Source organism: Ictidomys tridecemlineatus, chromosome 2, assembly GCF_052094955.1.
Source record: "Ictidomys tridecemlineatus isolate mIctTri1 chromosome 2, mIctTri1.hap1, whole genome shotgun sequence".
In the NCBI taxonomy this organism is placed as follows: Eukaryota; Metazoa; Chordata; class Mammalia; order Rodentia; family Sciuridae; genus Ictidomys; species Ictidomys tridecemlineatus.
In genome coordinates, this window is record NC_135478.1 from 29793156 (window position 1) to 29811474 (window position 18319).

Sequence of the window (18319 nt, forward strand, 5' to 3'; positions counted from 1 at the left end):
TTGGGATTTTGTTCCCACATGTCCTTAATGCTTAGTTCTTCAGCACCTCCAGATTTCTTTGCTTGTGTGTGTGCGTGTGTGTTGGGTTGAATGTATTGGAATAAAAATACATTATATAAATAAATATATATTTATTAACATAGTAAATATTAATTTATTTATATTGTATAAATAAATAAAATATTAATTCATAAATGAAATATATTTGATTCCATTATGATGAAACAAAAAATATTATAGTGAAAAGAATAGATCTTATGAGTTTCATGATGTTTGACAAACTTAACCATGAAACCCACACACTAGTTAAGATATAGAATATTTCCGCTAACCCCAAAATTTCCCTCATTTCTCCTTTCCATTTATCTCCAAGCCACAAAGGAAACTGTTGTCCTCAGATCTCTCAGCATAGATCTATTTTGTCTGCTTTTGACTTTTATATAATGGAATTGTGCAGTAGGTACTGCTTGTCTGGCTCCTTTTCATTCTAATTAATATTGTTGAGACTAATCCATTTTGGTGCAACACAGCAGCTTATTATTTCCGTGGCCAAGCCATATTTTATTACGTGAATGTACTGTAATTTATTTCATTCTTTTGTTGATGGACACTAAGATTGTCTCCAGTTTTATTGCCGTGTATTATTGTACAAATCTTCTTCAAATGTCCTTGTTATTTATTTATTTTAAAATGTTTTTCATGTATCTTGAGTAAATACTTAGGAGTGGAATTTATGGCTCACACTGTCGTGTGTATTTATTTATATATAAGAAATATCAATAGCCTTCCAACACATATATTTTTCATATTGCCAATAAATCAGGTCAATATTTTGGCACAATGGGAATGATACTGAAAGCCAAAGAAACTCACTGTGATGGTGAATTTCATGTGTCAACCCAAGTGGGCTGATGCTAAGACAGGTGGCAAAATGTGATTTCTGGGCATGACTCTGAGGGTGCTTCTGGGCTTCTGCAAGGGATGAATATTTGAACCAGTGGAATGATTGAAAGAAGAAGCCCTTTCAGGTGTGCAGAGGGGTTGCAGCAAGAGAGAAGATGGCGGAGTAAGGGAAGGTAGCTCCACGCCGCAGCTCCTCCGCATCAGACAAAGCGGGAAGACTGCGCCTCGGCAGGGTGAGTAACAGAGCAACCTCACTGAAACTTTACACTGAACTGAAAAAAGAAAAAAAAAATTCATAGCGCTACAGAGTCCGTGGCTTGAGCATAAGAAATAATACCTTAGAGACACGCCAGCTTCTGCCTCCAGGGGAGCGTGGACAAGACACGTGTGGTCCGTGGGTAAGAATTAAAAAATAAAGAAAAGTCGACCTAGGGAAACCTGTGGTTAGCAGAGGAAGATTGATTTTCATGGACAAAAAGTTGGTAGGGGAGCATTTCGGTCCTCAGGGGTGGGGGTGGGGGCTCACCCTCCATGGGCGGGAGCAGCTCACAGGCGCTGCAAGCCCTCTGTCCACGCGTGCGCCTTGCGCTGCTGGCAACAGAGACAAGGGCCTGGGAACCATAAGGGAAATTACTAGCAGCCTATGGAAACAATTCCCAGAGAGCATCTGAACCAGCGAGACTGAAACAGGCACAAAGAACATTAACCTGGGCCATTCAGCCTCTGGATCCGAGGGAGCAAAGTCCCATGACAGCTGGCACCCCATAAGAGTGCGAAGACGCTCACTGTGGTGGACACCTGGTAATTCATATCCATACAGCTGAAGGGGAAATCTTTGAAGGCTTAGTCCTGTGCCCTATACGTGCAATTTACCAGAAGCCCCAGAGACCCAGAAGTCCAGCCGAGGTTGGTAGCTCCACACCATCAGGTCGTTTGGTCCAAATCTCAAATTCCTATCAAGAGGATTCCAGAACATATGGAAGTCCAAACCCCAAGAACTGGAAATTCTAATCTAGCACTCTATCACCCCTGCTATAGGATTACACAATTCTTCAGCACTCCGCAGTCTGGCTCAGCCAGTACTGGGAGACTAGAACCTGAGAGCTCCTACATCCAAGTGGTAGCTAGGTGAGAACACAAGGACAGTGGCCATTAATAGAGCCAAAAATAATATAAAGACTGAAAATCCATCCTGCCAACATATTTGACCACTGCAGCAAAAACAAGCCCTCAATATCTCTCATTAAGGGTTTTCCCCCTTTTTTCTTATTTACTTTTTCTTCCATGCTCCCATTTTTTATTCTGAAACATTTAAATTTTTTTTTCAAATATCATTATATTATTATTAACCTTTTTCATTATTCATGATGTGTTATGTGAGTTTGTTTGTGTGTGTGGTTGTGTATACCCTCACTGCACACAACTTCATTTACACATTGATAGCTCTCTCCTGCATGTGTTCATTATTCATACACATAGGTGGGACTCAGTTATATGAGGGTTTGAGTTGTCTTGATCTTACATTTGCTGGTTCATTTATAATTAGGCTATGGGCCCTTCCATCTCCCCTTCTTCACTCTCTGCCCCCAGTGATAGCCTAAAATTTCTGTTCCCTCTTCCTTTCTTCTTTTTTTTCCATAACTTTCAGTTAACTTGTTATTCCTTTTTCTTCATAGCTGACACATGCACCCTATCTCCTGCCTCTTTTCTGATCACTTTTTCAAACATTTTAAACTTTCTCTTATCTTCCTATCCTATTTTCTCTTACTCAAGAAACTGCAACCCCACTAAATAATAGAAATTATGTGGTTTGTGTAATTCCTACCCCGTTCAAGTTGTTGTGATTATTAATACAGTGGATCATAAACAAAAACAAAACCTGCTGCTGTTGAACACCTGATATTCATTTTTTTGGGTATTGATATTAAATGCTGATATTGCACCATTCTTATGTAGGTGACCATTAGTGTCATAGATGTCAAAGTAGACACTGGACATTTACCTTAAGGCTGTACATCTGTTGCTGACATTAGTGCTAGTCCTGGCTCCCTCCTCGCTCTAAGAGAGGCTAGAAGGAGATTGGGATATTTCAAGATCACAGAGTAGAGAGATACTGCTGCTGAGAAAATACTCATATCTCAACCAAGCAATGGTGAATCTCACCCCTCATACATTCTAGCCCCACTTTACTCCAACTCAAAGAATTGAGGAGATGAAAACCCTAAACCAATAACAAGGACTCCAGGAGGAACAATCAGAGAGGGACCTCAGCTCCTACCTCTTGACATCTACTCATATATCAAAAACAGAGAAGTCCTCAAACAAATAAGATAATTACATATAAAAGGACACATGTAAAAAAGAGGAAGGGGAATCCATCTCAATTGATGTGCAAGTCCAAGACCCCAGAAAACATGAGGAAACAGGCATACAAGTCTCCCCTCAAATTTTACAATCACCCAACAAAGTGGATGAAGTCCCAGAGAAATTTACAAAAAACAACTGATTATAACAATGTTCAATGTACTAAAAGATCTAAAGAATGAATTGAGAAAGCAAATACAGGAGATGAAAAACCATTTTAATGTAGAAATAGAAACATTGAAATGACACTAATCAGAACTCCTAAAAATGTCTGGATGTGGTGGTATTTGGCTGTAATCTCAGTGACTCAGGAAGCTGAGGCAGGAGAATCCCAAGTTCAGCATCATTTGGTTACATTTAGAAGCAAATAAGGATCAGGTGTGATTTCTCAGTTCAGACCCTAAAATCAAGGAGGGCCTGGAATAAGATATACCAAGCTCTAAAAGAAAACAACTGCTGTCCAAGGCTGCTATAATCTGCAAAGCTCAGTTTCAAATTCAAGGGGGAAATAGAAACTTACCATAACAAGAATAAACTGAAAGTACTCATGACATCCAATCCAGCACCACAAAGTATACTCAAAGATAAACTGCACTCGGAAGAACTCAGAAACAAATCCCAAAGTTACCAAGTAGAGGAAGATTAATAAAAGAGTAATTTACCAAATAAGAATTATGACAGTATTAATTATAGCAAAAAATCAAAATGGCAGGGAACCATAAGCCCATATGCATATTAACACTGAATGTTAATGGTTTCAATTTCCCAATTGAAAACATAGATTAGCAGAATGGATAAAAAAAAATCCAACTATATATTGTTTACAGGAGACTAATCTCATAGGCAAAAGGACATTTACAGGCTAAAGGTAAAGTAATGGAAAAATATTCCACACAAACAAAATAAAAAATCAAGCAGGAGTAGCTATTTTTATATCTGACAAAGCGGATTTCAAGCAAAAATTATAAGAGACAAAGAAGGCCACTACATCCTGGTAAAGGGAACAATCCAACAAGAAGATAATGTAGTAAATGTCTATGACCAAATGTTAGAGCACCCAAATATCTATCTATATGTCTAGCTGTATGTAAATATAGATATACATAGATATATTTGAACCAGGAAGATATGGAAGATATAGATAGCTATATCTTACATGAAATCCCAGATAGGCCCCAACACAATAATACTGGGTGATTTCAACACAACTTTATCACCAATGGACAGGACATCAAAACATAAAATCAATCAAGATATTTCCAACCTAAATAAAAGTGTAAAGCAAATGGACCTAAAAAATATCTACAGATCATTTCACCTCAAAACAGATGAATTGACTTTCTCAGCAGCTCATGAAACTTTTTCTGAAATAGACTGTATATATTACAGGTCATAAAGTAAGTCTTAGAAAATGAAAAAAAATGATATAATACCTAGTTTTCTATAGGATCATAATGGAATGAAACTAGAAATCAACAGAAAGAAACATAATAGAAACTACATAAATTTATAGACATTGAATAATATTCTTTTCAAGTAAGAATGAATCAAAGAAGATATGAAAGAAGAAATCAAGAAATTCTTAGAAATAAATGAGAACAGAGATACAACATATCAAAATCTCTGGGACAATATGAAAGCAGTTTTAAGAGGAAAACTTATAACACTTAATGCCTATGTTAATAGAATGTAGAAATAGAAGATCCCAAGTCAATAAGGATAAAGATTAAAAAGGAGATATCACCATAGACCCTTCTGAAATTCAGAGAATCACCAGACACTATTTTGAAAATTTATATTCCAATAAACTGGGAAATCTAGAAGACATTGACAGATTTTTAGACACATACAACTTGCCCAAATTGAGCCAGGAAGATATAGAAGACTTAAACAGACCAATGTCAAATAATGAAGTTGAAACACCAATTAAAAGCCTTGCTGAATTCTTCCAGAGGAAGAAATTAAAAGGGAAGGAACACTCCCAGATACATTCTGTGAAGCCAAAAATCAAAGACACACCATGTAAAGATATCTACAGACCAATATCCCTGAAGAACAGATACAAAAATCCTCAATAAAATATTAACAAGCTGCATTCAAAAACATGTGAAGAAGATAATATACCATGATCAAGTGGGCTTCATTCTAAGAATGAACCAGGTTGGTTCAACCCATGCAAATCAATAAATTCACCACTTAAGCAGAATTAAGGACAAGAAACATACGATTATCTCCATAGGTATAGAAAAGACCTTACTGTCCAGCACCCATTAATGTTAAAAATGCTAGAGGAGCTAGGGATGGAAGGAACTTACTTCAACATCATAAAAGCTATTTATGACAAACCCAAAGCCAACATCATACTGAATGGAGAAAAAGTAAAAGAATCTCCTCTAAAATCAGGAAGAAAACAAAGCTGTTCACTCTCATCACTCCTATTCAACCTAGTCCCCCAAACACTGGCCAGAGTGATCAGATAACAGAAAGAAATTAAAGGGATACAGATAGGAAAAGAATAAATCAAACTATCTCTGTTTGTTGATGACATGATCCTAGATCTAGAAGACCCCCCCCCCTGCAAAAAAACTCCACCCAAAGACTTCTAGAGCTTATAAATGAATTAAGCAAATAGCAGGATGCAAGATCAACATCCATAAGTGAATAGTTTTACTGTACTTCAACAGTGACTCAGTGAAGGATGAAATCAGGAAAACCATCCCGTTCACAATAATTGAAACATACGTACACACACCAAAACAAAAACAAACCAAAAAAAACCCTCAAAGCCTTGGCAATTAATGGAATTAATCTAATGAAGGAGGTAAAAGTTTCTACAATGAAAATTATACAACACTGAAGAAAGAAACTGAAGAAGACCTTATAAAATGGAAAGAGGCCTCCCATGTTCTTGGATAGGCAGAATTAATATTGTAAAAATGGTCATACTACCAAGATCAAAACACAGAATCAATGCAGTCCCCATCAAAATACTACTGATATTCCTCACAGAATCAGAAAAAATAGTCCTAAAATTCATTTGAAAGAATAAGAGACCCAGAGTTGCCAACACAATACTGAGAAACAAAAGCAGTATAGGAGGCATCATGATAATTGATCTGAAATTATACTACAGAGCTATAGTATCAAAAGCAGTGTGATATTGGCATCAAAATAGACTGTTACAGTTAGATATGAGGTCATGTATGGGACATTGCAAGAAATTTCAGAGGTGAGCTGATTGGATTATGAGAACTTTAACCTAATCAGTGCATTAACCCACTGATAGGAGTTTGCTGTAGGCAGCTAGGGTGTAGCTGAAGGAGGTGGGTCATTGGAGGCATGCTTTTAGGGTTTATATTGTTACAGTGAGGAAAGCGTTTCTCTCTCCCTCTCCCTCTCCATCTCTCCCCCTCCCCCCACCCCTCTTTCCCTCCCTCCTTCCCTCTCTACCTCCCAGTGTGATGCTCTGAGTTGCTTTCTTCCACCACACTCTTCTGCCATGATCTTTTACCATGCCTTTGGCCCAGAGCAATGGAGTCAGCCATCTGTGGACTGAGACGTCCGAACATTGCACCCCCAATAAACTTCTCCTCCTCTGATTGGTCTTGCCAGGTCTTTTGGTCACAGCAGCAGAAAAGCTGACTAAAACAAAGACCAATTTAACAGAACAGAAGACACAGATAAACCCACATACCTACAGCCATTTGATATTTGACAAAGGTGCCAAAAATATATTTTGGAGAAAAGACAGCCTTTTAACCAATGGCTCTGAGAAAATGGGCTAGCTATATGTCGAGAATGAAACTTTATTCCTACTTCTGACTCTGCACAAAAGTCAAATCAAAATGGATCAAAGATTTAGGAATTAGACAAGAAACCTTGCAATTGCTAGGAAAAAACATAAGGTCAACACTCCATCATATTAGTGCTGGCACCAACATCCTTAACAAGACCTGTAAAGCACAAGAAATAAAATCAAGAATCAATAAGTGGGATGCCGTTAAATTTAAAACCTTTTGCACAGGAAAAGAAATGAGTGTGAAGAGAGAGCCTACAGAATGGGAGAAAATCTTTTCCAACTACTCCTCTAACAGGGCTTTAGTATCGAGTATAGATAAAAAAAAAAAATAACTAAAAATCTTCACACACACACACACACACACACACACACACACACACACACACAAATAACCCAATCAATAAACGGGCAAAAGAACTAAATCTATTTAGTTTCAACAGAAGAAATACAAATGCTGCTGGGTATGGTGGCATATGCCTGTAATCCCAATGACTTGGGAGGCTGAGGCAGGAGGACCACAAGTTCAAAGCCAGTTTCAGCAACTTTGTGAGTCCCTAAGCAATTTAGCAAGATTCTGTTCAAAATAAAATTTAAAAGAAGCCTGAGGATGTAGCTCAGTGGGGGTTCAATCCCCAGTACTAGAGAGAGAGAAGGAGGGAGAGGGAGAGGGAGAGAGAGAGGGAGGGAGAGAGGGAAGGAGAGAGGGAGGGAGGAGGGAAAGAGGGCAAACAAACAAAAAAGGAAATACAAATGGCTAACAACTATACAAAACAATGTTCAACATCTACCAATCAGAAAAACGCAAATCAAAAGTACACTAAGATTTCATCTCACTCCACTTAGAATGGCAGTTATCAAGAACACAAACAATAATAAATGCTGATGGGGATGTGGGGGAAAAGTACCCTTGTACATTGTTGGTGGGAATGTAGACGAGTCCAACTACTCTAGAAAACAGTGTGGAGATTTCTCAAAAACCTAGGAGTAGAATCAACATATTATGTAGCTATTCCACTCCTTGGTATTTGTTCAAAAGAACTAAAATCAGCATACTACAGTGATACAGCCACCTTAATGTTTATAGTAGCATAATTCACAATAGCTAAATTATGAAATCAGCCCAGATGCCTGTCAATAAATGAATGAATTAATCAATTGTAACATACACATACACACACACACACACACTGAAGTTTTATTCAGCCACAAAGAACGAAATGATGGTGTTTGCTTGTAAATGGATGGAAAAGGAGGTCATCATGCTAAGTGAAATAAGCCAGACTCAGAAATTCAAAGGTTAAATGTTATGGTGTAGGGAGGAGGAAAAGAAAAGATATCATAAAAATATAGGGAAGATCAGTAGTGTAGAAGAAGGAGATCAAGAGGCAGAGTGGAGGGATAGCAAAGGGGAATGGATTCTTAAAAAATCATGTTATGTGCATACATAAATATATCACAAGGAATTTTACCTTCACATAAAGTGAAAAGAACTGATAAAAAATAGATAAGTAGAAAAGGAAGAGTGGAGAACAAGGGAGGGGAGGGAGGATGGGAGGAGAAAGTGGGAGATCATGAACTGAAATTGAATTCCATGTATTTGTGAGTTTTTAGGGAAGAAGCCAATTACTATGTATCACTATAATGCTTTAATAAAAAAAAAAACAGAGGAAAAGTGAATTCATTCTGTCTTTCTGAGCTGGAACGTCTTTCTTCTCCTGCCCTTGAACAGCAGTGAGCCTTGTTTTGGGGCTTTCAGACTGGGACTGGGACTTACACCATTCTTTTCCAGTTCTTGGTCCTTTGGGTTTGGATTGGAACTATACCACTGGATTTCCTGATTCTCCAGCTTGCAGGTGGTAGATTGTGGGACTTACCAGACCTCATAATGATATGAACCAATCCCTCCTAAAAATTCTATATCTATTTGTCCTATTTATAGAAAACTCCTATATAAATGGAGAACCCTGATTACTACACTGATTTTTGGAAAGCAAAACCTGAAAAATGAAAGCTATGAATGTAAATTTCCCATAATTCAATTATAGAGATTTTGTAATAAAAATATACTTAACTTAGTGATCAGAGGATTGACAAACTATGCCCCATATTCAAAAATTAACAGATCCTCAATCAAGTACCATCCTTCTAGATTTTTTTTGGAGGTGAAATTCATTTTCTTTGGGGTCTAGAAAAATTACTGAAAGTTTAGATAATTTAAAAAGTGGTGTCTGGCCCACAGTGAGATTTTTAAGGTGACTTTTTATAAATAATATAAGAAATAAATGTATTAGGATGTGGTGAAAAAGAAATTCATTTTGTTGTGATAATATAAATTGGCACAGCCTTTTGAGAGCCACAGCCGAAGCTTAAAATAACCCTTTTTACTCTAAACTTTTTAAATTTGGATTCATCAGGGCTTAGTGCTGCGGCAACAGCCATTGTGGAAAACAGTATGGAAACTTCTAAAAAATTACATAGAACCATCATATGATCCCCAAATCCCACTTCTGGGTGTATATCTGAAGTAAAATAAATCAATATCTTTTTTTTTTTATTTTGGTACCAGGGATTGAACCCAGGAACACTCAACCACTGAAACACATTGCGAGCTCATTTTTTTGTATTTTATTTATTTAGAGACAGGGTCTCTCTGAGTTGCTTAGGACCTTCCTAAATTGCTGAGGCTAGCTTTGAACTCACAATCCTCCTGCCTCAGCCTCCCAAGCTGCTGGGATTATAGGTGTGTGCTGCCATGCCTGGCTATAAATCAGTATCAGTACTTTAAATATGTGCTCCCATGTTCACTGTGGCATTATTCACAGCAGCCAAGATATGGAAATAACCTAGGTGTTCACTGATGGATGAGTAGATGAAGAAAATGTACACACACACGCGCACACACACACGCACACACATACACACACAATGGAGTATTATTTAACTTTAAGAAGGAAATCCTGCCTTTTGTGACAACACAGATGAAACTAAAGGGCATTATGCTAAGTGAAATAAGCCAGTCAGAAAAAGACAAATACTACAAAGTATTACTTATATGTGGAATTAAAAAAAAAAAAAAGTCAAACCCATAGAATCAAAAAGTAGAATGGTGATTGCCAGGGCTTGGGGGTAGGGAAAGTAGGGAGATGTTGGTCAAAGTGTACAAACTTTCAGTTATAAGATGAATCAGTTATGAGGTTCTAATGGACAATATGGAGACTACAGTTGGTAAAACTATATTATATACTTGAAATCTGCTGAGAGTAGATACTGAGTGTTCTCACTAAATAAATAAATAAATAAATAAATAAACTATGTGAGGTGGCAGATATTAATCGGCTTGAATATAGTAATCATTTCACAATGAATATGTTTATCAATCATCATATTTTATGCTTTAAATATGAACATTTAATTGTCAATTTTATCTCAATGAAACTTAAAATAAATAAATAGATTAAATAAACAAATGGCGTCTGGTAGAATTCCCGAAATCTTAGGAAGTGATGGAAGCTGAAATCCTTAAAAAGGATGAACTTTTTTTTTAGGTTAAATCCATAATTTTAGCATTTATGAAGCCATTTTATAACGTGGAATTATTTTAAATAGTATTGAAATCATTGTACTTTTGTTGTCTTGGCCATTCTTAAAAGGCAATGAAAGCTTTCAAAAGAATTGAAGGTAATAAATTTGTAATTGCATTTTAAATAGTATAAGGGAATTGAATTAATCAAAATGTAATCAATGACTAAATGCTCAAGAAAAATAGGCTTTCAAAATTTCCTTTATTAGGTATATGAGTCTAATGAATTGATCGTTAAACAAAATACTGATGGGTATTTCCACACACAAAAGTCCCACAGACATGAAAGGGCGAGCCTGTAATTATTTTAATTCCTGGAGTTATTAAACTTTGTCTCACCAAGAAAGATAAAGCAGTTGAGCCAATAATAATTAGACGTCTAGTTCTAATATGTGGGTCTGAAGAGCTAATTACTCAAGGAGAAATTATTCTCTCATTCTGATATAACATCCGTGGGGGAGATGGACAAGCAAGGGGCTTTTGTGAACTGTGAGTTCCTGGAATAACCTTGTGGCCAACTAAGCAACTTGGATATGACCCTAGAAAGTTCATGAATTTCTCTCCAAGGTCCACCACCTCCAACTTCAACTCAAGACTCTTTTCCTTGGAGGGTGGAAATCACAGTGGGTGGGGTGAGGCTTCTCAGTTCTTCCTTCTTTATTCTTTTCATCTATGAATAAGAGTCATTTCTTTTAAAATAGGTGAGTCCAGAAGACACCTATCAAGTCTCATGGGGGAGAGTTAAGGATGATCAGGAAAGTGGTTTCTCTGGTGGACTTCAAGGCCATCTGCGTGCACATTCCCAGTCTAACAGGGAAAGGTTACTGTTTATGAAACAGATAGGTAAAATCCAAACACAATGGAGGAGTCAGCCAGTCTAAAAGTCATTCAAGAGAGTATTTGTAAACATTGCCATCAATTTCCAAGATCATTCCAATTCAGCCATAGTGATGATTGACCATCCCTCGTTAGAAAGCATGATTAATGTGGGGTTTTAACTAAAAAAGTGTAAACGTAGTTATTTTGACTGTGATTCTCATGAAGTCAATCATGCTTAGCAGAAGGGGGTTCAGTGTGGAGTTGCATAGTTGCTCGTACTTCCCTATTGAGTAGCACCCTTCAGGCTTACAAATGTAGCAGGGCGCTATTTTTTAAATTAATGTGTTTTTACTTTTAGAAATCCCTAGATAATTCTAATTGTCTTTCCTTTCTCTCCTCCCTTCCAAATCAATAGTGTACTTTGCTTTAGGGGAAGATGGATACGGCATACAACAAAGATGACGTTGTTATCTTTAACTTTTAAGAGTTTTGAGAGTCTGAAAGCCAAGTTGATTTTGATTTGTGAGAACTAAGCACTTGAGATAAAAAAGGGGCTTTTATTCTGAGCATCCGAGAAGGCACAGTTTGAAATAAGTTTAGTCTGAGCTTGGAAACTTAGATCTGAGTACTAACACTGGAGTACAGAAGGATTAGGATATGGAATCTGAAACTCTTCCTCATATGAACAGAGATCCAAATTCTACACTTGGTCGGGGTTGGGGAGGAGAATTGAAGAGGAGAGTCAGAAAATTAGGTTGGAGCCAATTTTACTGTGGAAGTGTTGCAGTCAATGCCTCATGAGGTGTTGCTGTGAGTGGGGTGGGCAGTGATGTCTTCCTGGCATTGCTGGTCTCTGGGTGCCCCAACATCACCCCCAGACTCCTTAACCATGTCCACACCTCTCTTTAAGTAACTCCTTTATTGAAGGTCCCTGAACCCCGTGTTGGATCACAGTGTCGCCTGCCAGAGTCCTGAAGTCTATAAGATCAGATGGCATCTGGACCCAACGAGAGCTCCGCATAGTCTTTTCAAAGAGGGGAATTCCTGTCTAAGGGAGTTTACTGACTTATTTATTTAGTTAGGTCAAAAGTTGTATGTAACTGAGCAGTTTTTGGGGACTCATTATCTGGATCAGTTATCATGGTGGGTGTTGTGGTATTGCTATGAAGTATCCCCCAAAAGCTCACGTGTGAGACAATGCAAGAACATTCAGAGGAGAAATGATTAGATTCTGAGTGCTGTAACCTGATCAGGGGATTAATCCACAGATAGGGATAGGGATTAACTGGGTGAGAACTGTAGGCAGGTAGGGTGTGTCTGGAGGAGACAGCTCATTATAGTGTGCCATGTCTTTGAGGTTTATATTTTGTCCTTGGTATGCAGACATCTCTCTGTTTCCTGATTGCTGTGTCCTGAGTGGCTTTCCTCCTCCACACCTTTCCACTATAATGTTCTTCCTCCCTCTGGGCCCAGAGCTATGGAGTGGGCTATCGATGGATTGAGAACTCTGAAACTGTGAGCCAAAAATAGACTTTTCCTCCTCTATGTTGGTTCTTGTCAGGTCTTTTGGTTACAAAAACTGAAAGCTGACCAAAATAGTTGGCAATGCTATGATCTTCCAAATTTTATGAACCGGAATTGTAGATGAGTGCTTTATATGTCTGTAAAAAACACTACAGCATACGCTATATGTGTTTTTGTAGGGACAAGACAAAATTGTCAGCAAATGGAGACCATGTGACCCCTCCCAAAACATGTGGTTTTGAGAGTTAGGTTATCATCTGGAGATGTGGGGAGCAAATTGAATCCATGGGAACAAATGGAAGACCACTGTGTAGGCAGATCCTATATTTGCTCAGTAGAGCCCTACTGGAAGATCTGCCTTCTTCTGATATGTCAATCTAATCATGTCAGCTCAGTCTCTTCAATCTTGCAGTGCTCCCCAGTGTTGTTTGGGTAATGAAAACTGACAACACTGCACCTGTATGACCTGACTCCAGTCTCCTCTGGATCATGCTTTCTTAAAGTCCTTTGAACTCATCGCCTACTTTCCTGCATTAAGCCTTTCCATATTCTATTTCCTCTGCTGAGAAGCCGTTCCGTTTCCTTCCATACCTATCACTTTTTACTCGAGATCTTAGCTCAAGGGTCAATTTCTTGAGAGTGCAAGCTCCCTGACCAGGTTGCACTTTCTGTCAGACCCCTCCTGCCATAGTGTACCTCTCTTTTATTGGACGTCCTGGAGTTTTGCATTTGGTAAATGTCTGTTTTTTGGTCCTTTTTTAAAAAATATACTTGGAATTTGACCTAGAGGTAGTATACCACTGAGCTACATACACAGCCCTTTTTATTTCCAGATAGGGTATCACTAAGTTGCCCAGGCTGGCCTCGAACTTGCAATCCTCCTGTCTTAGCCTCCCAAGTAGCTAGGATTACAGATGTGTGCCACTACACCAGGCTGAATGGTTGAATGTTTGTCTTTCTATCATAATTACAATCATAACAACAATAATAGCTAATGCATATTAGATACTGTCTCTGTGCTGAGAACTCTTTCAAGGGATTTAGATACATGAGCTCATTTGATCTTCACAGTGACTGGGTGACATTGGAACTATCATTATCTGCCTCTATTTTATAGATGAGAAAACTGAGGCATAGAGAGGTCAACTTGACCAAGGTTAAGTAGCCTAGGAGGATGGTGATCACATCTGTTTGGCTTGCCCTTGGGTACTGCTATGAATTAAATTGTCCCTTTCCTTAAATTAATATATTAAGTCCCCAATTTCCATGTGACTGTATTTGGAGATAAAATTAACTGAGGTCATAGAGGCAACGTCCTAATCCAATAGGATTGGTAACTTTCTAAGAAGAGGAGGAGTGAGAGAAATCTTTTTTTTCCTACCAGGACACAGCAAGAAGGTAGCTGTTTGCAAATCAGGAGAAACCTCACCAGAACCAGACCATGCTGGTTCTGATCTCACACTTCCAGCCTACAGAACTGTGAAAAGACAAAAGTTGTGTTTTTCAAGTCACCCAGACCATGATATTTTGTTATGGCAGCCCAAATGGACGAAGACAAATACCCTCTAGCAAAGTGTCTGAAATGTAGCAAACACTCAATTACTATTTATTGACTGCCTGAATAAGAGGTTATTGGAAGTGAATCTCAGACTGTCAGTTCTGGTCATTAGGCTCCAGTGGTCACTGCCAGCCAGTGATGGGGTATGGGCACCAGAGTATGTTGAGAGACAGACTGGGAAAAACAAGAGAAAAGAATCCAGAGGACAAACAATGATTAAAGAAAAAAAAAAGCATATTCTTTTTGCTGGTCTTGAGACATGACAGTAGGTCTGGAGGTTTCAAGGTGAAGGACTGGACCCAACTGAATGCATGCCAGATGTTAGGAAAAAGGGTTGCTAGTTGTGATTGGCAGGTTCCTGGGAAGTGGACCCTAGATAGGTGCTCCAAATCCTACTCTCTTGGTAGAGGCCACCTAGGGAAAGAAAGCTGAAGGTCACATGTTGTGCTCATTTGTTCCAGTTTTATTTTATTTAATCTTTCTCCAATAGATAATACTTCACCCAAAGATATAATTGGACTCTTCCAGGCCAAGGACATATTTTATGAGGAAAGAGCTTTCGGAAATCTTTCTGTTCTTCTGGACTCAAGAGAAAAGCCGGCAGGGGTGAAGAGCATGCAAGTATGATGGATTTTTCTGGGCAATAGGAAGCTGTAGCTAAATAATGAATCACTGAAATGCAGCCTTTCTCTGGGATCACCCAGGCATGTTTTGAAGACTTGGTCTTTGGTTAAGCTCCAAATTTCTCATACTGATAAACTGTCAGCATCAAAAGGGAGGGGCATGGGAGACAAAGCTCAGTAACAAGTGTCCTTCTGTTGGTATCCAGGGAAGGACATTAGACTGGGAATCCTGAGATGTATTACAGTTTTTGGTTTTAACCTACCCTGTGATCCTGATCAAGGTTTTCCGTCCATGTACTCTGGTATTGTGGCTCTGCTGTTAAGTTTCTGTGACTCTCGATGAGGCAGAAGGTGTTGTCTGTGGCTTCTTCTTTGGCATAGAGGAGAGGAAGGAGAAAGGAGGGACTGTTTCTTAAGGGTTTACAGCCTAAAGGATACTGGAAAAGATCTTGACATTCAACAGCTCTCTGGGTCTGTCAACAGATATGGTGATGGTAGGTAGTAAGCATAATGGTTTCATGTGTAAACTATAGGGTACCTTTTAGTTCTATGGAGAATTCAGTAATTCCTCTGGGAGGCATTGCCGGTTGCATCTGGATGCTGTTCCTGCCTAGGAAATCATGGAGAGTAGTGGGGAAGCATGTCCCCTTTATAGACTTGTTTGCAGATGTGTGCCTGATACCAGAAAGGAGAGATGACCTTAGAGTGCTAGCTGCATGATGATGTATACCCAGTTGCACTTTGAAGGGAACAATTCTCATTGTGGAGATGAAGCAATATTATAGAGGCAAGATCACCTAGTATCATGCTAGAGTTTTTCTCTCAAAGAGCTCTCCCATCTCACAAAGTTCTGTCTTGATCTGCTTCCATCCTTCCAGGGAGGGTAGGAGGAAAAGTGTATTTCCCCATTTCATGGATGGGAGAACTAAAATAACAGGGCTTACAACTTTGTCCAAGGTCATGTAACTGGTCAGCAGCAGGGTTGGACCTCTCAGCCTCGTCATTTTTGTTGTCATTAGTAAAGTACTATGTTCAACATAAGCTTTCTTTTAGTCTCTGTGTTTTTGTTTTTCTTCTTTCAGTAGCTCTGTCTATGTAGGAAGTTGCTTATTGATTTGTACTAGAGTTTCCTTGCGGAAGTCAAGGTCAACCAAAGAAACTCTGCCAGGTGAAGCCTCTGAAGGATTACCAGTTCTAGGGTATACTTAAGTCATCCAGCAACAATCATAATAGCTAAGGTTTGTCAAACCCTTACTGTGTGCCAGGTTCTATTCTCCTTATCTCTGTCCTCTCCGTTAATCCTCACAATCACCACATGAGTTAGATACTAACATTATTGCTATTTAGCAGATAAGAAAATTGAGACTCGGGGAGGTCAAGGAAGTTTCCCAAAGTCACATCAGTAGTGGAGTTGTCTGGTGTTGACTTGGCTAAATGAAATTGTGTTCTCAGAACCTCCTTTCTTTCTGTGGTCCTTGATTAGGGCTGACCAAAAGATAAATTTTCCTGGAATTTGGAAGGTGAGAGTTAAATAAAAGTCTTTACTCTCTAAATGTTATTGTGGTGAGAAGGAGAGATGAGTTCTTGGGTATCAGAAGATTCTAGCTTTCCTCACATATCATTTCTCCATGTCCAGTCTTCTTCCCTACGACCGTCCCACCATCAAAGGCCTTGATCCATGTTAGGAGGTAGGGCAACAGCCTCCATTGACTTTCTCACTGGCACTCCTTGTGGCCCACATCAGAGCTAGACTTTGGGCTACCTGATGCCCCTTCAGGCTCTGACTGGTCCCCCTGTGTCAGTAGTTTAGGAGAGCAGGTTAGTGACTTTCCCTTTACACTTCACTCCCTCTCTTGGGAGTTCTTCTCATAATTGTGTAAGGCTTAACGCTATCTCAACCCCCTTTTCCATAATACCTTTGGTGGTTGCTTTCTTGATTGAACTGTGGCTGATACATTGTTGGTGAAATAGAGAGATTTGAACCCATATCTGGCTGACTCCAAAGCCTACACTAATAACTCCTTATACAATGATTGGAAATGAAGAAAGACAAATTGTGCCAGCCAATCCTTCCAAATATAGATAATGAATTATAGTGATTTAAATTAAAAATCATGGCTTTACTTTCTTGGTGACACTTTTCCCCTTTCACAATTTTAAGCTCACTTGCATTGATAAAATGATTCCCAGTAGCCTTTCAAAATCAGAAAGTTTGCCAGCTCTAGTTGTTATTTTGATAGGCATTCACAGAGAGCCAAGTTCTTCAACGGTAGTATCACTGACAATTGAGGCTGAAGGATTCTTTGTTATGGGGACTGTTCTTTGCATTGCAGGTAGTGACCTTGGTTCCTACCTAACAGATGCTAGTAGAAACTCAAAATTGTGATAATTAAATGTCTTAGGGGATAAAATCACCCCCATCTGAAAACCATGGGTATAAAGAAATGAATACTGTGGAGGAAGAGGGCAATTTCTTAGAACTGGAAGTCACTCAAAGATTCTCCTTCTGTAACACTCTGGGTGATAAACAGCTCCCTCAGTAGTGCCTTCAGGTATTCTCACTGTGAACTCATTTTTATCCTCTCCATCCTCTCCCTGGGTGACTGTGTTCACCACCTATGAGCACAGCACCTACCCTTACTGGACCTCATGCTGGTCTCCCAACCAGTCTCCCTGTATGCTCTTCCCTCTTCTCATCCATTCACTCCATCAGAATTTGTAAAAGACACCCCCATACAGTGAGGTTACCAAACCAATACTATGAGTCTTAGAGAGGAGAGGAGGGAAAGGGTCGGTGGGACCGTAGCTGTTTGGAGTAACTGTCAGCTAAAAGGAGAATAATGAGGGGCTGGGGTTGTGGCTCAGTAGAAAAGTGCTTGCTTTTCACATGTGAAGAACTGGATTCGGTCCTCAGCACCACATAAAAATAAATAAATAGGGGCTGGGGATGTGGCTCAAGCGGTAGCACGTTCGCCTGGCATGCGTGTGGCCCGGGTTCGATCCTCCACACCACATACAAAGATGTTGTGTCCAGCGAAAAACTAAAAAATAAATATTAAAATTCTCTCTCTCTCTCTCTCTCTCTCTCTCTCTTAAAAAAATAAAGATATTGTGCCCACATATAATAAAAAATATTTAAAAAGTAAATA

At 38.9% G+C, this 18319-nt stretch overlaps 1 protein-coding gene across 12 annotated transcripts in view; it reads left to right on the forward strand.

Moving 5' to 3' along the window:
• The first annotated feature begins 15018 nt into the window (after positions 1-15018).
• Positions 15019-18319, forward strand: part of Gadl1 (glutamate decarboxylase like 1) — a 494905-nt gene continuing 491604 nt past the window's right edge. For 10 of the 12 annotated variants that reach the window (XM_078038239.1, XM_078038243.1, XM_078038240.1 and 7 more), the window contains exon 1: positions 15026-15168. The gene's annotated coding sequence lies outside the window, so the exon portion shown is untranslated. Of the gene's footprint in view, positions 15169-18319 lie in introns of all 12 variants that reach the window. The other 2 variants (XM_078038250.1, XM_078038249.1) reach the window with 2 other exon arrangements.